Here is a 26,040-nt window from a genome sequence, read left to right on the forward strand (position 1 = left end):
CAGTAGTTTAATGTGTTCCGGTCTGTTTTGTTTTATTGTGCTGTTTCTTATATACAGTAGTGCACACACACACACGCACACACACGCACACACACGCACACACACACACACACACACACACACACACACACACACACACACACACACTTGATTACATTAGTTTTGTGTTTGACATTAATGAGAAACGTGTGCACTTAAAGGTTGCCATGTTTCACGAACATGTCCTTTATTCACTATATTAGTTCTCTTGATGTCTAACTGCAGTTTATACTTCTATAAAATATAATTGAAAACTGAATGGTATGTCTCTCACAGCCTTACAACATTTTGCCTGTTTTCTGTGTTCTATGAACACATGTCACATAGGAGTCACTAAATCAAAGTTTCACAGTCTGTAAGTTTGGCGAAGTTTGTTTGAAACCAACATGAGATCATCAGAGCTCATGAAAAGGAATATATAGAGAGGCTGATCTTACAGCAAGTTATTCATAGAAAAAGGAATGACTCAAATTGTGGGCTTATCTGGCGAGGTTTATTACCTCATCTGAATCGCCGACTGAACTGTCAGTGGCCGAGTTGCATTGTGGGCAACGTAGGCACCGGGTTTCGACTATCCAATGTGAGTCCGACAATCTTATGCAATGCTAAATCAGTGGAGTACTCTGTTAACTCGACTTTTGGGCTGTGTCATGTTATGAACAACACATCAACAGCCTGTCAATAATACCTTTATATGCATATTAATGAGGATGTTATTAGCTTGTCTTGTTCTTATTCTTAGGATTCTCCAAGTTTCTGTTTGTGTGTGTGGTTAGATATATTTTCTAATTCAGATTTTTAATTCAGTTGCTTTATCTCCTACATTATACAACTTGCAGTGCACGTTGCATTAAAGCAATTTGAAGCAATTTAGATATGTTCTACAACTAAAAATATCTATATTTAGCCATATTGTTAGTTGAAGCCTGTGTATTATAAGCCTGGTTCCATTTGCAGTGTGCTGTCGTCACACACTGAATCAGTGCTGTGTGACGGAGTTTGAGGAGGAGGCAGTAAAGCTGAAAGGACAGGCTCTGTTCCTGTGACTGACAGGATACAAGGCCCTATTAGATGTTATATTTAAAGTGCCTTGTCCAATCAAAGTGTCACTCATAGTATGAGGGGAGGGGTCAAAGAGGGACACAATGTCATTTTTTTCAGTGATTGACGGGTAACAAGCTCCTATTAGCTTTCCTGTCACTCACACCGTGGCTGTTTGTTGCTCTCAGGTTGTATTTTCTGTCGTGCGCTCCTCTGTGCTTAAGCGGCAAATGTTTTTTTTTATTTCATGCTTCAGAAACAAAAAAAGATTTGTGTGACTGTTTCATGTATTCAGGTAAAAGGGGAAAACAGCTGTTAAAGCCCACTTGAATGGCTTCCTTTAGGATGTAATGAGATGCTGAGAGTGCAGCTAATCTCTATTCTTCTGCCTAAGTCCGCTGTTTATCCAGGGACATGAATATCTGGTGGGTAAATGGCTTTTCCCTCTGCCCTGGAAGCAATCTGTTCACTTCAAAGGTAACGGGAGGGGGGAATGCAGTGTTTAACTTACCCCTCCCTCCCTGCTAAATCCCTGTCTTCATTACATTTTCTCTTTCTCTTTCTGTCTCTTTTCTCTTCTCATTAGGGCCTCTTTCCTTTCACAATTATACCAAGAGTTCTGTCTTTTTGCCTTCACCTCTGTTATTTCTCCCCCTCCCCCTGTTCCCTCCATTGGCTTTTTTTTCAGTGCACATTTCAGAAAAACTTGAAACACATAAAACAACATTTTGACAAGTAGAATGAAATCATCAGAATGCTAATGATTTTTCACTGATGAACTTATTCATTGGGACGAATTAACACAAAACGGACCGGTATACGTTTTTTTTTTTGTCAACCTCAGTATTTGTTTTGCCTTTTTCTCTCTGGGTCTCTTTCTGCCCACTCTTCCTCTTGTTTCCCTTCTCCGTCCATCTTTTCCAGCCTCCTTTGTGTTTGAGTGACTTAGAAAAACAGCAGTAACAAACCCTGGGAATCCAGGTAAAGCATGGGGAGGCTTTACCAGCTAGGGCAAAAAGGGAAAGGAGAGGAGGGAGGGCGTCCTTTTAACGTGAAGGCAAAGTAGTGGATCAGAAAGGCAATGCTCGGACAAAAAAGGGATAATCCGTGAAATCTGTCCAGGTCAAGGGTCAGCTTCCAGCCAGCCATGTGCGTCTAGGCATGTGTGTGTGTGTGTGTGTGTGTGTGTGTGTGTGTGTGTGTGTGGAGATTAATTTAAGGAGGCCATGGAGGAAATGAGGGGAGAGTTAAAGGGGGTGTTTATCCTCTTTAAACTCACTTCACTGCCAACACAACAGGGAGCCCCGAGTGAGGAAATAGAGAGGGGGCAATCGCTCTGTGTCTGACCCTCCAACACACACACAATGCATATGCTAATCATTGTGAATTATAATTAAGTTTCACCCATTTTGCAATCAAACGGAAAACACATACAGTAATTGTCCCTCTTTACGTACAGCGAGCAGCTGCCTGATATAGATGTTTTCATTAAAATGTGGCGCCTTGTGTGTTTTTGCGGGGCTGTATGCACTGTACGCATGTAAATGTCTGATCAGTTGATAAAGACCTCAGATCGTCTGTATGATGCATAAACACATCAGCAGTCGCACGTAACAGAAACAAGCATTTATGTGTTTGCCCTCAGCTTTTCAATTGAGTAATGAATGGAGGGGTGAAGCGATTCTCTCTGACTGCAAAACTGTATGTACTGTACGTCATCCAAATAATTTAACATGCAAATTAATAATTTAATCTCATGTCATCTCAAGTTTTAAGAATGACATTCATCCAAATCGTTGCTTTTTTATTACACTAAAGAATGTAAAAATAATGTGAATAATATGGAGACCCATAGTGGTCAAAATTAAATACAAAATGAGACATTTATTTATATATAATGATAGACTAAAGACTATTGTCATGTTCAGTCCTAAAATCCTGGTTTCTGTAGAAGAAATCTAGAAATATATTGGCATGTTGTTTTTGATACAATATTTGTCCAAGATGTCATTATCTTGAACAATGCAATTACATTTTTCAAATATTCTTGTTTTGTGGTTATTCTTTGCAGATTGATGAATAATAAAGAAAACTCAAAGCCCAGTTTTTCCACTCCAAAAGTTTCCAGTGGCAATGAGTGTAAGAAGGAAAATAGTTCAAATAAGCTGCAAAGTATGCAAATTATGTAATTAATGTGGAGGCCCAAAGAGGTCAAAATTAAATGAATACACGGCATTTATAATCAAAGGAATGAATATATACAAAATTCATTATGAAACATGAAGTTGTGAAATAATCCAATGCATTATTCAAACTTGGGTGAATAAAAAAAATATTTCACATGAATTTTAACATTTCAGGTCATTTTTATTTAATTCCAGCAGTTTTTGTTTCAAAACGTCCTAAATGTTCTAGAGTCTGTTTTTATGTTCCAATTGCATTTGTCCATATTACAGTATTATTTCGTAGTGCCACTTTTCATCACACAGTTATTCTGTCACTCAAGGCAAACAGGGCGAATACAACTATGTGATTGGCTGTTTACTAATTCAGACCAAAGCAGCAGCCAATCACATAACTTGCTCTGCCCTGTTGGTCTTGATTGACAGACGTGATGAAAAGTGGGATTAAAACGTAGGGTCATTTAAAAATAATAATTTTGAAATAAAAACTGCCGAAATGAATGAAATGCAAAATACCTCTAATAAACCTATATTTGATAGCCAATTGTTTTTCCCAACATCTGATCGATTAATCGCCACAATCCTGGAACTTTGTTAGTGAAGGTCTGGGGTACAAACATTTACGGTTACAACAGGTTCCACTTGAGCTTGTAAGAGTTTCTCTGGCCACTGCAGGTGCCACAGGCTTGAAGAAGTAAAGACGGTCAAGGGTCAAATGTCAAGGGTTTAAGGGCTGTAAATGCTCCCACTGGGCCTGACACCTGTCACACATGTGGGAGGTAGGATAAGCTGTCAGTCTGCATGTGTGCGTGAAGATGGACACCAGCAGCACTTCAGTGGGAAAGGGGGAAAAAAAAGAAGGAAGGCATGTGTAGAATGTAAGGGGTTTAAAATCACTTCAGACCGTGTCAAGTGCTGTGTGTGTGTGTGTGTGTGTGTGTGTGTGTGTGTGTGTGTGTGTGTGTGTGTGTGTGTGTGTGTGTGTGTGTGTGTGTGTGTGTGTGTGTGTGTGTGTGTGTGTGTGTGTGTGTGTGTGTTTCCAGAGAGAGACTAAACACCTTGCACGCTGCACTTGTATGCAGGGCTTAAGTTACCACTCATGGACATTTGGGTAGAAGATCAGAAGAGTGTTGGCTATCAAGCTGTGGCCCACACGCACGCACGCACACACACACACACACACACACGTGTCCCTCCCGTATTAAATAATATAAGTGGATTAATTATTTCATTGTTTGCTAATTAGGCAAGTAATTGATACTCGGATGACTTAACAATTAAAACAGCAGCAGCAGTAGATAAAGCTTAATTTTCAAAGCCCTAATTCCTATATTGCATCCTAGATAGATCTTAGATAGAATGCAATATAGGTTGTTCTTTCCTCCCCCATTGATCATCTGATGACACCTCAGATTGATCTTGTGACCCTTTGGAGAGGCCCGAGCCCTACTGTAGATTCTGCTTACACAGTGCTGCATCAGTATTAACAATCTAATGATATAATATATAATGATACTGTATATCAGTCATGCTGTATATCCTGCACAATAAGTACTTTTATTTTGGATCCCTTTAAGTATATTTAGCTGATACTTAAGTAAAAGTACAGAGGGAGTACATTTTGAATGCAAGACTAAATATTTTTGGCTCATTTATAAAGATGCGTACAGCAACACTGAAGTGATTAAAGATGACAAGAAGTGTGCCAAAAAGGGCAGATGGTAGATTTACAGGCATACAGTACGAATAGGAAAAGAGCACAGAAACAGAAGTGCTGCACTTATGTAAAAAATAGCTTCCCCGCTCTTTTTTTCCCAAACAACATCTCTTCCCCACAGTTTGGTCACAGCAAATTGGAGAAGACATGAAATTGGTGTTTTGACTGGGGAGTTCCTCATGTTGGCGAGCAATGCGTTTGTCCCTGCACTCGTTTCTATGACAGTGAAGCTGCGCTCTACCTTTCAGTCGGTTTGCTCGGTTCTGTTGTCTGCTTTGTAGATTTGTTTACTGAGTGAGGCAGGTTTTTTTGTTGTTGTCCTCCCTCCAAATTCCAAAATGACTTGGAATCAGTGCCACCTGACTCTGCCAAGTCCACTGCACTGACATGGATGCAGGCTCAGTCTGTATTACATGTCGATGTGCTTAGAGAGAGAGAGAGAGAGAGAGAGAGAGAGAGGGTTTGGCTCCTCTGTGTTTCTAAATGAAAAGAATTAGAATGATGACCTTTGTATCTTTGCCAAGTGCTTTAAAGGGACACACTGATTTTACTCCCAGTTGTATAGGTCCTCTTTGGCTCTGGAGGAAGCTTTTTAAATTCTGAGAAAATAACCCCGATCATGACTATCATCACCGGGGTCTCTGGTTGGATTTGAGACATGATGTTATAAGAGAAAACCTTGTTATAAACCAGGAATGGAGGGCTTGGAAGAATTGGACATTTACCAGGCAAGGAGGGACAGACAGAAGGTGCTATTTAGTTGCATCATGGGAAATTTAGGATCCAGTGTGTTTTTGGACCTAAACTTCTACTCGGGACTAAAATGAATGGCTTCATATGTTGGAAACATACAGAGGATATGTATATCTGTTCAGGCTGTTCTCATTAACTATTCATATATATAGCTATGTAAAGTAATGCACTGTAATTGTATCCGTCTTTACTACTCTATGCCCCACATTCACTGCTGCTGTATAAGACCGCAAAAATCTGTACAGCCATATTTGATATAGGTAGTGGATGGGTCCCAAAACGCAACACTTTCACCCAGGAAACGGGTGTTCATGTCCCGGAAGTATTACTTAAGGGGACCGGTGTTTTCACACAAACCAAAAATCATTTTTTCTAATCTTAACTGTCACATCGCCGCACGACAGTCACCTTTTTTTTTGGCTAGATTTAACTATCGCGACTGCTGTCATGTCCGGTACCCAGCTCACAGTTGCCTTTTGTCGGTGGTAACTGTAATTTTGTAAGATATCACACTAATTGTTTGTTTTCTTATGATATCATGAGCACACCCGTTGATGAGAATGCGTTGATCTGTTTGATGTCTATGTGACATGGGAACAGATACGGATGAATACAATAGAGGCATGAGGACTTGAACGTAACGAACTACAAAAAGTGTTTCCCAATCTTTTCCCTTCACATTTTCATCCTAATGCACGTGTGCTGCTGCTTCTGAATGTGTGTATGTTCACTAAAACCGCCCAAAGCATTGTTATACAATGTTACTGGTAATTAATAAGTCAGTAAAATGGCAGAAAACACCTCTCTACACATCACTCAGGGTTTGGAATAATGCCATTCTTTTCTGTATATGTGTGCCTACAGTATGTGTCTGTGTGTGTGTGTACAAATCATGCACTAAGTGGGATAATAATACAGTGACCCCGGGAGGCAATGTGATTAAATTATAATCAGCACTGATTAATTAATCTATAATATTTATTCCTATTATGGCGAGGGGAGAGGCGGCGCTGAGCTTTGAAAAGGTTATGTGCGCACGCTCCTCGCTCTTTGTCTCAGTGAAAAGCGACGCTCGGGGGCGGGAGAGGCGACAAGGCCCCCTTGACAACGCAGGCAGAAGGTTATTGCTGATACCAAACGCCCTGCATGCAATTATCTGTCACAACAAATAATTAAGAGGGCTGATAATGAGGAAATTAACATTTCCATTGTGGAGATGCTTTATTGTCTGCTTGGGTCACTGCAGAGGAGGCTTCGAGAGCGACTGAATGAATTATCGTTCCTGCGTACATGTGTGCGAGGGTGTGTGTTGCAGTCTTCAGAGAATGATAAGCAGGGACGTATCATAGCGAGTGTGTCTTTGTGTGTAGGCATTTTTGTGAAGAACACCACTGTGCAGCATAGAGACCCTCTGGGTGAGAGGAAAGCAATCCGTGTTGCCAGGTTTAAGTGGCACTAAAAAGCACAAATCAGAGCTTTAATCCTATATTTGCCATAAGTGTAATTTTTTCTTTTTTTGACTGAAACGGCTCATGATGATATTTTGTTGAAATAAAATATGTCTCGACAACACTAAACACGTTACCTCAGTAACAATTTAACACACTTGTTGGTGCTGATACAATTAGATAAATTGATGTATTTATTGAAGGTAAATTGATTACTCAATCGACACAAAATGCATATGCAACATTTTCGATAATCGACTTATCATTTTTCTACAGTAGTTGTAAAGAACTAACCGAACTCAGCGCATTGTCTCCATCATATCTCTCAAATAGTACAAAAGGTATTCCAAAACTTCAGGAGCTGCCCAAAATCATATTTACCCGCCCAGTCAATGTAGGCAGAAAGTGGACGTGGACAGAAACGCCCCTCGAACAAGCAAGGAGGGCGGATAAGTTTGACAATGAACCCGAATCACAGTATGAAGCTGTGGTCTCCACGGCAACGACTTGTTTAGTCACATCAGAGGATGAGGCAAGGGTGGGGGGGAGAGAGAGAGTGAGAGTGAGAGAGAGTTGGGGTGGGGGTGGGTGGCCGTGTTGGGATCTCTGGGTGGGATCAGTGTTTTCACAGGAACTTGACCCCCAGACACACACACAGACACACACACACACTGAAAGGCCCTGGTTGCTATGTGTTTTGACTGACGCATCTTTGACACTGTGTGCAGCCAAGTTTAGGTCTTCTCTGTGTGTGTGTGTGTGTGTGTGTGTGTGTGTGTGTTTGTGTGACGGAATATTTCCTGGCTTTTGAACTCCTCCTGATTGACACAAATGGGTTCGGGACAGCCCCCCCTAGGTCAAAGTGTGTGTGTGTGTGTGTTGGCATGACAGCTCTCGCTCTGCTCTGCCCCCTCCCCACCCCTGCGGCTCATATTGAGGGTGATTTTAATACCCCGACATGTTTAGGAAGAGGCATTGACACCGTATTGTTTGCCCACAATGGAAGGCAGACGAAGGGAGCTGGAGGTCGGGGGACAGCGGACAAAAGGAAGAACAAGCGCTCACGGTTCGTCTCCTTTCACCCACCGTGTCTAGACGCCGATGTTCCTCGCAGGGTCCTCGGAAGAAAAGAAAAAGACGGAAAGAGAAGGGGAAGGAAGAAAGAAAGGATGTTGTGGAGGTGGGGTGGGAGGTGGTCAGTGTTGTTGACAGATCAGGAAAGGAAAAAGGTCAAAAAGGTCCCAACCTTCCTTATCTGTGGCGCGGAGGTAAGAGGTAGGGGTGTTATTCACACATTTTATCACGATACGGTATTATATAGATATTTTTTAGACAACGAACAATATATACTAGGGATGTCCCGATCCCGATCGCAAGTATCCGATCGGAGCCAATATGGGCATTTTTTAACTGACTGGGGATCGTCATTCACCCCGATTACCTTACTCTGATCGTTTACATCAGCTTGTAGTGATGCAGCGCCTTTAATCACACACGTCCTACGCCACAGACGCACCGCCAGACTGCCTGGATGCCGGCGCTTTCAAATCAAGATGGCGCGCAGCCACTCACCAGTGTCCGTCCAGAGAGTGTCTCGTAGCTTGCCAGCCCTCGGCAACGAGTAAAGAAAGTCTGTCTTTCTTAGTCATCCGTTTTACAGAAGCTGATTACTCCAATTCTCCACCCTTCTTCTGTGATTCCACCAGGAAACCACGCTTACGGCTGTTATTCCCTAGAGCCGACATGAGACATGAGAAAAGACTCATTTGCTGTACTAAGTTAAATGTATTAAGCTTAAGACATATTTTAGTTACTTTAGTTTACTTAGTTATTTTTGTAAACAAAGAAACGGCGTGCAGCTCTATTATCTGAGCAAGTACAAGTATCTGATCAGGATTAGGTATCGGCAGATATTCAATATTTAAAAAATCGGATCGAGGGCCAAAAAAGCTGATCGGGACATCCCTCATATTTACTGATATCACAAAGTCTGCCAAGATGCGATTTTGAACTTTGAAGATCACAATATGTATCTTTTTTTTTTTTTCTATCTTTCTGTCGATAATATTTGAGCGTTGATGATTGAGACGATATATCGATAAGATCAATGTATCGTTACACCCCTAGTAAGAGGATGATTAGGGGAAATCTAAAAACTACAATGATGCTGCCTTCAAGGACTGTTGGACAAACTGTAATCATGACTTGGACGACCAAAGAAAATACATGATTTGACTGGCTGGGTTTTCTATGTTAGTTTCTGTGACGTACAGAAGGAGCAGTAGAGCATGACAGTGGAGCAGTTCAACCCATTATTTCTCCTTGCTATTTACTCTGTCTAATGAGTGAGCTTTAGAGTTGCTGGTAGGCCGATTTTTTTACATTTGGACAGAGCCAGACTAGCTGCTTCCCTCTGCTTTCAGTCTTTGTGCTAAGCTAAGCTAAGCTAAGCTAACCTTCTCCTGGCTATAGCTTCATATTTAGTGTATAGACATTAAGTTGTATCGATCTTTTCATCTAACTTTCGGCAAGAAAGCAAAATGTTGTACTATTCCTTTATATCAGTGTTTTATAAATTCATTTTGATGTAGAGTTAATATTGTAGGATAAATAAAGGGTTAACACTGCTTCGCTGTCATGCTCTGCTGCTCCTTCTGAAGACCACAGAATGCATAATAGAAAAGGGGGCTTAATCAATTCATGATTACAGTTTTTCCGTGTGAATAGCAAATAAGGAAGTGAAAGTGAATGATCACATTTCTCAAAAATGTCAAACTATTCCCTTAAAAAACAACAACATATAAACACAAAAGCAAATCCAGTTCCCAACCAGAATCCTGTGACTGAAAAACAAAATATATTTACAACCATTAAAGTCAAAATTACAAGGAGTATTTCAAGGCAACACAAGCGCCTTCATCGTCATCATTTGCAACAGAAATTTGCAACATCATTAACATAAGTGTCGGAGAGTAAATGGGGTATTATCGTGGCACATTTTTCCATGCATCTCCTGTCTACTGTGCCCTGCAATCATGAGGAGGTTCAGTTTTTTTTTTTTTATTGTAGTTTTTAATTCTAAACTTACTTACTTGTTTACCACAAACCTGACATTGTGAAAGTCTAAAGCTAAAACACAGGCAGGAAACGAGAGACCGAGAGAACAATGATGAATCAAACAGACATAAACAGATAGGCATGTGGCTATAAATGCACATACCAGTGTAGATGAGGGTGTGTACATGTACAGTATGTGTGTGTGTGTGTGTTTGTGTTTTGTTGGATGCTCGGTGCAGGTGGAAGCAGTTCCACAGGGGTGTAGGGACCCCCCAGCCTTCACCAAATCCTTATTTTAGCCCTGCACTAACTATTCCGGTCCAATAAACCTTTCAACCCGAGGGCAGTAAATCGCCAAACAACTGGTGTGGTTGGCCCTGCCACCCACTGTGACACACCAGCAGGCGGGCGTAAAAACGGGCATGTCAAATGCCATCAGAGAGGAAACTCTAGAGGCCTGCCGGCTGTGTGTTTCCCCCTTCACTATAGAGGAAGAGATGGAGAAACAAGCAGGAGGGCCCACAGAGGCCCCATGGGAGAGAAGAGAGCAGATTTAGCTGTTGACCTGGCTGTACTGTTAGAGAAATAACAAGAATCATGATTATAATAACCTGTATTTAATATTCAACAAAACACGGTAATTAACTGTGTGAGATAATGTGAGTAACTAAATGTACAAATTAGCTCAAACAAGAATGAATATTAAACAGAATATATGTTCTAGCACAAATAAAGAAGCATTTTGGCATTCCTAGAGTTAAATGCTCTAAAGATGTTCCGAGACTAATTGATCAGCAATTTTTAAATGAGTCCTACATTTCACAGCTTACCGATGAGATATTACATCGGTTCGGACTCTCCTTCCAACGTTTAGACCAGCTGTGAACTGATTACAAATAAATAGGGCTAGTTTTTATTCAAGCATTTGAATGAATGAATGAATGAAATAAATAAAATACTCTTAACTCAGAGTACAATTGCTGGCCTTTTCTGGTTGAGCTTTGGGAAGACCACCAGTAAGAGGTCCTTGAGTCAAGATTATTTAGTCAAAAAACATATTTATTTAAAGTCACAGTACCTGTGTTGTATGTAATTTAGTTTCCACACTTTGCATCCTCAAAAACGTATTTTGATAAAACACCTAGTCTTAACCTAGTCTGCCATTTTTTTGTTACTGGCAATGCAATGTACTGTAAGCGTTTTAGGATCAGCAATTTTAGAGACATTTTCTCAGGAAAGTCAGAGGTAAAAATTCTGAATCTTGCTCATTAATGATATTAAACATAATTTGTATAGCGTATGTTAAAACAAAATTACCAAAGGGCTTTACATTTGAAAATCAAAAAGAAAGAACACTTAAAGTGTAGAGAATGAAATATATATCAAATAAAAAAAACAAACAAGATAAGACAATAGGAAACCATTTGAACTACAAAAATGAAGGCTTACAATGCTTTTTAGGGCAAGTCAAGACAAGTTTATTTGTATTGTCTTTCAGCAACAAGGCAATTCAAAGTGCTACAATAAACGAGACGTATTAATAGGATATGATTTATCACTGATTCTGAAGGCCATATTTAATATTTCAGTGCTCTTCCAGTTGGATAGACACGGTTCACTTCAGGTGTTTGGCTCTTTTAAATTTCCCACCATCTTTCACTTAGCCCCCCCCCCCATTCTGTTTTCCTGCTGTCATGCCTGCTGATGAGCTGACCCTCTTCCTCTCTCCCATTCCACTCTCCCCCTCACATGCACGGTCCTGCTCTCTCTCTCTCTCTCTCTCTCTCTCTCTCTCTTTCCCTCTCTGTCAGCTTGGCCCCTCATTTCCATATGAAAGTGTATACGGGGGCCCGGCGGTCCCCAGAGTGCGCCGACAGACCGTGCGCCGCCCCCATTCAGCCCTCATTTCCTCTCTGACAGCGAGCCCTCGCCGAATCAATCATGTTTTTGCTCTGGCGCCATCCAATGGCATTGGATCTTCACCATCCAGGCATCCGCCTTTATCTGTGTGTCTTCACCACATCGCTCCTCTTCAGGGCTGGCTATCGTTCAAAAATGTTGGATACCGGTACTGATACCAATACCGTGACTTCGATACCGGTTCCTAAACTACGTTACACAGCCAATCACAAACATTATTTAGATCTCGGTAGAAGCATGCTGCATGTTTATTGGCTAACTGACTCTGATGAGATTTACTCCTTAGTTATTGAAATTGGGTATTGAATGACGAGGCATTTTTCCATACTCAATACTTTAGAGGCAGTTGGGTCGGTGCCTAAAAAGTATTGAATTCAGTACCCAGCCCTACTCCTCTTAACACATTCACAAAATACTAAATACACACCTAAACTCACCTACAAGCATATACTCACATTCTCACACACACACACACACACACACACACACACACACACACACACACACACACACACACACACACTGTCACCATCTGTCAATAAACGGGACAGCACTTACTGATTCACCTAATTAGCAATCAATTAGCTTGTTACCACCAGCAGTAATTACCTTTTATAGAGCCAGAGAGGAGTGCAGCTGCTGCCACTAATAATACCTGGACCCTCTTCCTGGCCCTCCACACCTAACAAGCCCTGTCTGAGAGAGAGTTATAGGCCAAGGGGAGCAGCCTGTGTGTGTGTGTGTGTGTGTGTGTGTGTGTGTGTGTGTGTGTATGTGTGGGAGGGAGAGAGAGAAAGTGTGTGTTGCAGGCAGGAGGGGGGCCCAGCAGAGCAAACACAGTCCCCAAGGGGCCTCTCTCCTCTCCCTTTCTAACGGGCTTAAATCCTCTTTTAATGAATATAGGGTCAAGCTAAATGGGAAATCCATCATGGCAATAAAAGCAGGAGGCTTCAGCCAGGGAGGTTTTGGAAATGTGAATAGGCTGACGTTTGACAATGTGGGACAATGTTATGGATCCAACTCTTCTCTTTTTGTCTTTAGCCATGCTATAGCGGTGTGACTCTATGGAATGGGAATGCCTGTGTGGTTCAGCCCAGATTGAAATAACTCAACAACTATTAGATGGATCGTCATGACATTTTGCACAGATATTCATGGTCTCCAGAGGCTGAATCCAACGGACTTTCATTTCCCCCTTACTTTTCCTCTAGCCCCACCTGCAGGCCAAAAATCTCACCATAACTTGTTGTACAGACCTTCCTTGTTCTTTATTATATATTTGAGATGGAGCTGACTTTAGCTACTTTATATACTGTTAGGTAGTTTCATCTATACAAAAATAAATGTTATAAGGTTGCCATATGTAGTGCTGCAAGTAACAGTTATTTTCATTATTACTTTTTTTTGATTAAGCAGTTTATAAAACGTCAGAAAATAGTGAATCTGAGTTTATGCCCTCAAATGTTTCGTCTGAACAAAAGTCCAAAAGCCAAAGATATCTCCTTTGCTCTGCTCTCCTCCACTAATGTCCTTAAGCATCCTCGTACCTCTTTTTTTATTGAATCCATCTCTTATAATCCACCATGCTCTGCTTACTCCTCCCTGCGTCGATTCAAGCTTTGACTTTTTATTAAACGCAAACTTTGAATCCTTTAATCCTAAATGCAGCGCTTAAACCCCTGAAGCAGTGAGGGAATAAATAAGCGTGTTTTTCTTCTTCTTTTTTTTTTTTTTTTCCAGCAGCACTGGGGCTCACAAATACCTATTTGGAGCCACAGCCCCCTGTTTACTTGTAGCAGCATGTGGGCTAACAATGGCCCCGAGTGACAACCAAGGTTAATCCTATATGTCGCCATTATGCGGGGTCAAGCTTCCTCACCATATATTTAGTGTGTCATTAATTTCAAACCTGCTACTGCTGTGGCAAGAGCAAGCTGCCGCTGCTCAGGTCCCTCGGTGCGCACACACACACATGCATGAACGTATGTGAGCAGATGGATGCACACGCACGCACGCACGCACGCACGCACACAATGACTCGCTACATTAGCTAAATAGCCAAAGCTCCGTCTCTCTTTTCCTCTCCCTAATGAGACGGGTCTCTGCATCATGTAGTCTATTCATCATTCTGCTTGTTCCAATCTAGCTCTTCTTTTATCAGGGTTACGTTCGAGGGCCGAAGTCGTCAGAGGCGACATAAATCACCTGTCAGCATTGGTCCCTGGGCTCCCATAATGCTCTATTAGCGGTTCCACCACCATTATTGACAAAGCAGTGGTCAGGTATCACGGCCTGTTCATCTATTTTATAGAGCATGGTTATTGTTGGTTATTTCATTGGAGTGGACTGCTATTTTGGCTAGGCCTCTGTTGCAAAAGAGATCCTGTATTTTAACAGGACTTAGCTGGATACACACAGGTCAAATAGACAATTTAAATAGGCTTTAGCCATGGTGCATGCCCTATCTGGCTTGGTGAGAGTGCGTATTTAATCAGCAGAGAGCGCTTGCATGTCTGCATTCGTTTTTGGCTCATGTGCCAACGCTTAATGGAACCAAACAACCATTGAGTTGTGAAGCAGGAGGAGCTATCTCTGGTGCCTCTGGTTGTGTAAGTAAGTCCCATTCATGTCCTCTATAGACAATGTTACATGACTCACAGCTGCAGCACTTCTACGGCTTGTATCGTCATAAAACTCTCCCGGTTGAATCATCAGCACAGAAAAAAATTGTTTGTTTTCTTTAAATAAAAAGTAATTTTAGGGGACTACCTCTATATCACCTGGTAGAGTGTGTGCCCCATGTAGGCTGAGTCCTTGGCAGCGGCCCGGGGTTTGAATCCGACCCTGGCATTTGCTGTGTGCCATCCCCTGCACTCTCTAGTAACTCAGTAAGCAACGGCTAACAACGAGAAGCTACTAACTGATTGTTTTGAAAGGATTGGATTTTGATCAGCTTCACTTTAGCCGATAGCGATGCATTCAAACGTGCCCAGATTGGCCCTGATACACAACTAATCCTTAGGATCTGTGCGGGACGTCTCTAGTAATTTGACATCTTAACCAATGATTCACTCACAAAAACAAAATTAATTTAGGAGCTTTTTCATCCCAGCTCTCTTCACAACAACCTTGTTAAACATTAAAACCCTGAAGTGCACATGTGCATATGGCAGGTTCATTACAAAGGGCTTCTCAGTGTATTCTAGTCATTCGCTGATGGCGTCCCATGAGAGGAAACCCCAGAAAGAAGCGTTTAACCTCCTCCGAAACCCTGAGAATCTCAAGTAAGTAGGAAGAAAGTAAAGGAAGATGCCTTTGCTATCTCTTTTCATGAGAAAGTCGACCTCTCAGCCCCCACATCTGCAGCCAGTCCCTCAGGCCTGATCAGAAAAGACAGGATATGACCTCATCCGTGACCCCGTGACCCGCGGAAGTGCTTCAAAAGAAAACGGAGAGTTCATCTAGGGAAGACTTGCACGAAAGTTACTGGAATCAATGCTCAGATTTTCTTTTTGTTTTACGATGAACATGTGTTAAGTAAATGCTGTCTTTGTTTATTCTGCGCAGCTGTAAAGGAGCATGGCGGGTCCTGCAGTGGAACCGCTCGGTGTACTGTACTCCCACTTTAAAGTTCAGGTGGATCAGAGGATAGAGCATTTATCCTTCATGTGTGAGACGAGTTCTTGTTTCAAGCATGTTAGAAGAACAAATTCAATTTCATCGATTTGTAACAGAACCTGCTGAAGAGCAAACCCCAAAGAAGGCAGTTTCCTCACATTTGTATTTGTGGTATGTGGGGGGAAAAAAAAGTTTTAAATAGCAAAACTGCACTACGGTCGAGATACTAAATTATAATTTATTTATTTTTTTTACAGTGTAGACATCAGTGATATATTTTCTTGTGTATGTGGATAAAAAGACATATCAAGTTTCACCCCAAACCAGCTGTCTTTCTGTCTGTCTGTTTGTAGTGAGCTTCTCTTCATGCGTAGTTACTCTCCCATCAGCCTCTTGCACTGAATACTGTTTGTCTGGTCATGCATGGCTGTGTACATGTGTGTGTTTATATTTGTGTGTGTGTGTGTGTGTGTGTGCGTGCCATTGCTGCCTACCAACCAAGTCAAAATGAGGGGGGCCGCTAGAAAGGGAATGGAAGTACCGTGAGGACACACGCACGCACGTACGATGCACACACGTACGCACGCACACACGCATGCAAACACACACACACACACACACACACACACACAAATATAAACACACACACACACACACACACACACACCTCTGTGCTGTCTGAGAGAGAAATAAAGGGAGGAAGAGAAGAGATGGGTAAAGACAGAGAGACAGATACAAAAAACAGAGACAAGGGTGAGAGGGGTTTTACCCATCAGTCCCTGGTCTGCAGCCAAGTGCACAGATCCATCCTATGGGAACACACAGTCTGTACACCTGTTCGAACCAGCTGGCTGCCGCTACCTGTCTCAGTGGCAGCTTTGCTCTCAGACACGCACACACACACCCACACTCACTGGGGTGGGGGGGGGGAGTTGGCAGCGGATGCGTGGAGGAGTTAAGCTGTTCACTGAGTGCAGGCGAGGCTTTGAAAATGGTGTGGGCGCATCTGTGTGTGTCTGTTAGAAAGGCTGGAAGAACAGCAGGCAGATCGCTGGTTCTGACACCTGACTGAGGGCTCTTGAGCAACAAACGGCAAACCATATTGCACAATTCTGCACCTCGTAATTTACAGCCAATGCAAGCATTGAGTGCAGCTTGCTGCGTGGTGTGTTTTTTCTGGAGCGTGGCAGGAAGTAAGGGTGTGGTGGTCGTGTTAGTGATTTGCTTCCTGTCACAGACCTGCGATCAGGGTTTGCCTTTTTATGAACTATAATTACAATATTTCCTATACTTTAACCAAGTGTTTTAGTTGCCTAATAAATCTCAACCATTTGTCTTACCAAAGTTTTGCTAACCTAGGTACAAAAAAAGAATAAAGAAAGAGGGACAATAAGCGTTTCTGTCTCTCCGTATATTTTAAATCAGTAAAGGAAAAAGAAAAAGGCAAACGGCAAAAAGAGAATAGAAGCAGGAAATTTCCAAATGAATGAATGAATGAACAGATGACCCCCGGCCCCTCCCCTCCGCCACAGATGTGCGTGTGCTGCGGGTGATAAACGTCAAACCAATTGAAGCGATACGACACCGGCCGTATGAAAAGGCCTAAATGGCATTTGCATGCTGTAATTACTGCTGGCTGGCCTGCTCTTTGTGTCGGCAGCCACAGGGGTCCTGTTGAGAAATTACCCCTGAATAGGTGCTGGAGAAATGAGGTGGGAAAGGTGTGGTGAGGTCAGAGCGGCAGCATGTCCGCAGCTGACTGCTGCTCCGAAAAGCCACCACTGAATCTCATACTGTACCTTTCCTTTTTAAAGGTGCATTTTGACCATTTTGATCATCTCTGCTGTTGAAGATGGCACCTTGTATTAAATTCCTCTCGGGGATAATAATGTTCTCGACATGGAAGATCACATTCAGCAGACATGACACCCTGACACCAGCCGCCAAGGCCTGCAAATGTAAATCTCACAAGATTAGATATCTATAAGCAGCTTGTGTGTGTGTGTGTGTGTGTGTGTGTGTGTGTGTGTGTGTCTGTGTGTGTGTGTGTCTGTGTAGGTGTTGGATTAAAACAGAGGAAGAGGGTGGTGTTAACTCTGTGTGTGTGTGTGTGTGTGTGTGTGTGTCTGTCTGTGTCTGTGTCTGCGCCCCTGTCTCAGATCTCGTCCCCTGAAATAGACTCTCACTACGTCCCATCCAGCAGTGATCATTCGCTTTACACTGGAACCAAAAACCGTCCGCTTGACATTTTTATCGACGTTATTTACAGTGGCAACCTTGTCGAGTTTGAACAGAACGCAGACAGAAAGGAGCCATGCAGTGTTCGGGTGTTTACAGATTCGCTCCCATACTAGCAATTCAGGGAGACCAGGGCTTGGTATCAACCAAGACACCATATTAAACACAAGTACCTGAGTCCTAGGTTACATTTGGCTCATCTAGGAGCCAAAGATCTTTAGTTGCACAGTTAAGAGCTGCTGATTTTCCTCTGGCTGTTATGTTATATTATGTTATGAGTGTTAAGTTTCCATGAAAAGGCTCAACAAAACCCTGAAATATTGGGTTGTAATGGTAAAATTGGTTTTTATTTTGATGTGTTTGAGTTTGCTAACTTTGTGATGATGATGATACTTGATTAGGAAGCCTTCTGATTTTTCCAGTATTATGCAGTATGTGTTTTGTCAGTGATTTCATAGATTTGGTCGTAGACATGACATGTCATGTATTTATTCATAGAACCATTTCCCCAAAGCTTCAATGTTTTCTTTGTTAAAGGTGTCAGATAGGCTTTTAGTTTGAAAGGCCTCTGGCACACAGGAGGCCATGCTCTTTTACTTGTGTTGGCACCAGATGTAATTATAAAAATGGTTGTACTACAAAAACAGCACTACCTGATAGCAATGTTACATATGATATATTAATGTATTAGTTCAAGTTGAATGCTTCTTACAGGAGGAGTTCCCTGAGACTGAATCACCTTGGTGGTTAGGATGGAATTCAGTAGGGGAGTGGGAGGCGGCAAAGAGCTGCATTTGGCAAGTTAAGTATTTTAATTGGCAAAGAAGAAAGTCTAACTAAAATAAAGTAAAAAAGATTACTAAAAACACTGTAAAAAGACCGTTATACTGCATTTCTCTCTTTTTTCATTCCAGCAACAATCTGATATGTCAATCTTAAACCTGGCTGGATGACAAATTGCAACCAAATGTAGTTTTTAATGCTCAGTGTAAACACATTCCTATTTCCCAGATCAGCCCTGATATAAACCTGCCATCATGTTGTCTGTCTGTCTAAATGTGTTTTTAAAAGGATTAGGCCGAGCAGGTGACAGTATTGATCAGTGATGCATGATATCTTATTTTCTCTCCTGCTCACTATCTACAGTATATATGTCTCCGTATCTATCACACTATGGTTTAGAGATGCTTTCTGTCTTCTAGATTATATTCTCAACAGTGCTATTTGTGTCTAATTTCTTATCAAAAAGAGATGTTAGGATAATTATACTACTAGTAATTGTGCTAACAATTGGTTGAATCGGTCCATTTACGGGCAGCTTTTCTCCTGGAAACACATTTGAAACAGCCAGTGTTTAAGCCCATTATTCTAAATTTTAGCTTAGATACATGGAGCATATTTTGAAGTCAGTATTATGTGATTGATAAGTGAGTCTCTGGCTGTAAACTCCACCCACCTGGCACTCCAAGCTGTGTTAAACAAGCACAACAAGTTTCAAACAGCATTACTTGCCTGAAATCATTTTTTTTTCCATCTACTGAGGCTGAAAAGAAGGTGTGTGTGTGTGTGCGTGCGCGCGCGCCTGCAAGCTAATATGTATTTGCACTTGATTGTGTGTGCAGCAGAATGGCTTTGCATGTGCATATACTGTATGCACGCATCGGGTGTGTTTCTACTTGCACAAGCATGTGTGTGCCGAGTGTGTGCAGCTACAGCGTGTGCGTGTGTCAGCATCACCGCTCCATCTCCCACGGCGTCTCCTGGAAGCTGACAACTGGATAATAGCTTTTTACTTTTCCAGAGCAGGGCTCCGGAGAGAACTAATATGATTATAAATCATTATTCAAATAGAAAGGTGAGGCGCGGCGCTCAGGATAGTAAGAGAGCATGATAATAGCATCATTACCTTTTTATTTATAATTCAGAGTTTTTTTTGTTTTATTTTTTGCAAACGTGGCAACTCAACCTAATGCAAGACTACAGGGGATTTCTCTGGGTGATATGGGGGGGGGGGGGAGAAGAGAGATACAGATGAAGTGATTTCAAAAAGGGAACATTTATAACAGGGACAGGTGTTTGATGGGATTTAGTTTGTTACAATGATGAAAATATTATGCATGTGAATTTTTGGTTGTCGTGTTTATTTTCCATCCTAAATAAACCGCACCATCAGATACAGGTAGGGTTATAGAGTTATTGATTTTATAACAAGCAGATACAAACCCTTTCCAAGTCAACGTCGTCATTAACTCAGTAATCAATCCCCCCCCCCCCCAAAGAAAACCTAATTCATTTACAAAGATCTTAAATATTTTTTTCTAAAGTTACTTATAAAATGTTTTGTGTTTGATTTAGGCAAAAACAAGCAGGTAAACCCTTAACTTATGTAAAATTCATATACAGACTTATTTAGGTCCACGTCATGATTAACTAATGATATTATTAGGGATTATCGTTATATACTGCTGGGAAGTGCTGACAAACATGTAATGCAAAAAATGCACTTGGTACATAATTCTTGGCCTCATCATCCCTGCTGGTTTTCATATGTATCTTTCGTACTTTGACTGGTATGACGATGAAGCAGGTATTAAATTGCTGATGAAATTGGTTTTAAAATGTCTTTAAAAGCCTGATATAACTTGGCGAACCTGCAGAAAACACTGGCCAGAATTGAGCAGACCTTTAAAGAAAGTGGCACAACCAAATTCATCCGCGCATCTCCGCGAAACATTTGTTTCTAGAAGCTTAGTGACTCTGTGGCAACATTATATTATCCAGTATTTTGAAAAAGGGAACATTCAAACGAGGGAGACACTTGTTGGTAATGAAAGAATCCTGTTAGCTGTCAGCTGTTAGCGTGCAAGGTAGGATGTCGATTCCTCTTCCGATTCGTCTGTGGCTGCTTGAACTTGGCTGACCTGGACAGCTGACTTGTGTTGTATGTTGAAATCAGACTTTGATTCCACTTTGACTGCAGTTTCAGGGATTTATCTGATGCTCTCATCCAGACAAAGATCAAGCGTCATTTCGACAGGGAAGCCATTCTGCGACTTAACTAACCGCTTTGTTATTCTGCTGCAGTTCAGGTACGAGCTCCCGATGAGCAGGCAGTGCATCAAATGTCACTAAAATTCAGGTGATTTAGCAGCCGATTAGTCACGAAGCTGGAGCTTTGTGTGAAGTACGACAGGGAGGGAGAATAGAGCAAATCCATCTTTGTCAGAGCACAAAGATGCTGCTCGCTACAGACTTAGCAGTTCCCTCGCTGACAATTCAGTAAATGTGAAGTGACTGAAACAATGTCATCTACAGTTTAAGATAAGGTTGCCATTAAACATCTCAAGGGTAAAGAGACCCAAGAACTGATTGAGGATCAGTATTGCCTTTGAGGTTATGCCAGCTCTTCCCAGGCAAAGATAAAAATCGGTGCCTTGATGTTCGCTCCAACAAAAATCTTTCCGCTTAATCCAACCATGTAATAAGGCTCTCTGCTTCCATTGTGTGTGTGTGTGTGTGTGTGTGTGTGTGTGTGTGTGTAGTGGTTGCACATATTAAAATTAAATAATTGTGTGTGTGCATGCTTTTTTTTCAGTGGCGCCCCACTGAGTAGGAATCTCACCATTTGTCCTCCAGCTGATTTCTGTAAATGCAACAAAGGGGGCCCAGCCCAGTAACTTTATTTTTGGCCTTCCAGCTCTAAGGCTTTACAGATGTCACTCTCAACTCCTCTGCTGCTCATTGTGCTGCAGAGGAGCATATAGCCAAAAAAAAATCCAAATTGATTTAAATAATTATGGGCATGAGAGTAAATTCAAACCCACCAGCCACTAAATAAAAAAGACACACATACAGGTTCACACACTGCTCCAAGCAGTACCTGCATCTGCCCATCATAAATATCCCATTTATACTTAGCCATGTCACGTGGCTTGGGTCGATCTTATAGGTATCAAAAATCCCCAAAAAATTTGAGATGCATTTTAACCAGATGTTGAAGAGGTGTAAATGCGTCTGTCTATCCAAGACACATGCATAACTTTTTCTTCTCCAACTGCAGCCTTTCCCCTGTCTCATTAAACAACTGGAAAAAGCGACTCCAGCATGCACTGGTGCAGAGAGACACCGACAGAAACTGCACCATCACCGTCTGCAGAAGATCAAAGTTAAACATCTGTAGCCTCTTTATCACAGTCTCCATATCAGCTCTGGCCAATAACAGTGTTTGCTGTGGTTATCAGTTCTTCCCATTCTGACTAACACCAGCATCCTCTGCTAAAAGTGTGGTTACCTTTTCATAGCAATTATGTCTGAGGTGCCCTTAAGCAAGGCCCTGAACCTCTAATTACCTCAGTGGAGAGCTCCTTGGTGGAGAACAAAAGACACTTTTCTTTGAGCAAAAGAAAAACTTTGACAAAAGAACATGCAGATTCAGCAAACATTTCCAGTCTGAGCTAAAGGTGTTTTGCTGTGTACTGAGATTAAGAAATGGGACTTTCGCCAGTGCAATACAATCATTTTTATAAACCATGGTGAGGACTGTCAGAGCTACAGGGTTCTGCTCAGGGATGATAAAGCGGGATAAGGTGGGAGACATGACCTAGTAGCCCAGAGGAAGGGGGTAGGGGGGGAACTATCATTAGTGTGGCACCAGGAAGGTTGTACACTTGACCTGACAGCCCTCGTTGTTCAGATAAGAGTGAGGGACGAGTTTCAGATCATCCTTCCTTTTCATCCTATTTTCTACAGTGTCCAGTCTAAAAACTTTGCCACCAGGTATTAAAAGAAACAGAAAAATAAGAAAGTGTAACTGCTCAGATTCTGGCCACTCTGGCTGCAATGTTTAACTGGCTCAACACTTCTTCATCTCACTCCTCCTCCTCCTCCTCCTCCTCCTCCTCCCCGCCCTCCCTCCCTATCCCCGCCCTCCCTCCCTATCCCCGGCAACAGCACAGAGTCTTAAAGACTGATGTCTGCCCCAGTTTAACTAATTAATCTTTCTCAACACAAGAGTGTTTCCTAAAGGCCCGGCAGAACCCATCAGACCAATGAGGGATCACACCTGGGTTTTATGGCGGAGATACATCACTTTACGTCAGGTGACAAGAGAACATTACACAGAGAAATGCCTGTGTTGGATTTTTTTTTTTTTAAATCCTTTTACTGAATATCTCTGATATTCTACAGTGCTACACTCGAGTTTGGGTTTAGAGATGCCTGACATCAGATATTGATGTGTATGAGGTACTGTTCTCTTAATCCATGTGTTAGTATACTGATCATTTACATGATGAATTACATTTACATTATCTGTGATCTGTGCTTAATTTAAGTACAATTCTGAAAATAAATTCTATGGGGTGTCTGGTGGCCTTGTGATTAAGATGCATAAAATATGCTATGATCACAAGGGTTTGATTCCAGCCGGGGACCTTTGTTGCATGTCATTCGCCTTTTGTTTTTCCCGTTGTTTCCTGACACTTCTTGGCTGTTCACTGTCGAAGAAAAATACCTGGACATTAGCCCGTTTCTACAAACTGGTATCATTTTTATCTCAAGTTACATACATCTGTCCAGCCACCTTTAAACTGCGTGTCGCAACAGCAACTTTGACCCGGGAAAACAGGAGCAGATTAACCCAAACACTATATTTCTCAGCAAGACATCCGAAGGCACACCCAGATCAGCTTAGAGAAATAACCCCTCTAGTGAGTTCTGGATCGGCACCTGGGGTTTTCATCCTGGTTGGTTTTGGCCAGGTGGTGTCCCTAGTAGGTGCGCAAACCACATCAATTAGTTCCTCAAAAATCCTTGTGCAAAATAACCCAGTACCAAGTTGTATCGAAACTTCTCCAGTCAAACGATACCTGCATTTAATCCTTTATGTACCCAGATCTATAAAAAAAATCACTATTTGTGTGGTTTTTCTAGCAGCCAATCACCGCAAGCTTTCTTCGATTTAATGCGACTTGTGATTGGCCCACTACCACAGCAGCTACAACCTATACAGTCTGTATGTGGGTTTGTAGTGAAGTCGAGCACAGTGTATTTGACGGATTTGCCAGTTCAAAGTACTGAGATTCCACCATCCAACATCCAAAAGTATGGCTAAACTACAGACCTTTGGCGTCTGATAAAAAGAAATGTATAACAAACTGATGATGGGAATCGAATGAAGTAGAACAAAAAGGTATCAAATGAGGTACTCCATTGGTATCAGTATTACTTTAGGGGAACTGGTATTGGTACTGGTATCGTAATTTATAAGTCTCACTGCGCAGAACCCTCACCTTGGCTGCTTGTATGTGCAATCTCATTGCCAAGGCAGGAAGTAGTATCCTATATGTAGCGGCCAGTGGGGGTGTGGAGGTCAGGGTGGTGGATGTGGGTGTAGCTCCTATGACTTTCATGCATGAGAACTGGAGTTTGTGTCCCACAGACCTGTAATTAACCCTGATCTTTCCCTAACCTTAACCATACCATAGTTGCCATGTGCAGATATTATAGAAACATTGCCATTGGAAAAAAACACATTGTTTTGTATCTATGTCATATCATATCATATCAGTGTTGTTGTCTGGCGGTTTAGACCATATGTGAGAGTTGTAATAAAGACTTCATCCCCATGGTCTGATACAACAGTCTGCATTACTGCAGCCAATGTACTTAACCAGCCATTAATCTGACTTGGACAGGTTTCCTCTTGTAAAGACATTCTTCATCTGACAACTCTGAAAACTCTGAAAAAGAGTACATACGAAATACAATTATTAGCTTAAAGCCTTAAAACTGCTATTTTATGTCTAGTATTGTGACAGTCTAACTACAGCAAATTAATCACCATGGTTACACGTGCAATGTTACTTACGCCTTGGCACATCAGATTGGATCTTGGCTGCATTGAGTTCCTCCTGTATAAAGGAAAAAAACTACAGGAAACACTTCTATCTCCTTGGGAACCAAAAGATAACAACAAAAGCTCCTCTATTTTTACACAACTCTCATTTATATTGAGTATCAAAAGTGAAACCCCGGCCAATGCAACCTCCTCTGAGAGGATTGACAGCTCATTGTTGCATCCTATGTTGTGTGATGGATTTTTTTTTTTTAAAGGAAATCTGCTGGATTGCTTTATAAAAAGAATGCTTTTAGTGTTTCTGGCAGCAGAAAAGACGTTTATACCCTGGACTAGTTGCAACTACCCATCCCACAAAAAAGAAGGGGATTTATGGGAAATGTCGTATTAATGCGGACAAATCTCTAACACTAACAAAATCTCTGTCGTAGATCATCTCAACCATGATCTCATTTGTTTGTCACTATACCCAGATGTTACAGGTAATTTGACAATGATATATTTATGTTATTAATTACTTGCTTTAAAATCTGACCTTTTGAACATGCAGACAGTAACAAATTATGTCTTTTTCATCATAAATCCCAAATACATAATGTTGCTTCGCTGTCTGGGCCAGGTAGGATTGTCTGTCTGCAGGAGTATGAGCTCTTATGTCAAAGCTTCATTAAGTCCTGGTCCATGCTGATTGTTACCAGCTGTACTCCAACATACTGTCTTTGTGTGTGTATACATGCATGTTCATTGGTTCGTAGAGTCAGTGGAGGTTGGCTGGTGAGTGAGTTATATCCTGCAATGAACCATTGAAGGTCCTGGAGAGGAGGAGGACAAGATACTCTTGATATGTCCTACATACCATGGAAATGTAATGCCAAATAGCATCCCTTATGATTTTTTTTAGAATGAAAAGATAAGCAGTACAGTAGGAACCCAGACTTTCCCAGAGCGTTTACGGATTTAATCCACAAACTCTCAGGTCACAGTGAGGCCACTACTGAAAGTTGGGTAAAGGAGAAGTAATAACAGGAAGAACAGATACATTTACTGGTGAACTTGGCCCAAATAAAAACATGAGAAAACTCATCTTCTTTATTTAATAAGTGGAAATGTCTACATTCTCTATACTTGTTTGACTTTGTCTAAGATTATATTTTTATTTTAAAAACAAAT

The sequence above is a fragment of the Sander vitreus genome, chromosome 24, assembly GCF_031162955.1.
Source record: "Sander vitreus isolate 19-12246 chromosome 24, sanVit1, whole genome shotgun sequence".
Taxonomy (NCBI): Eukaryota; Metazoa; Chordata; class Actinopteri; order Perciformes; family Percidae; genus Sander; species Sander vitreus.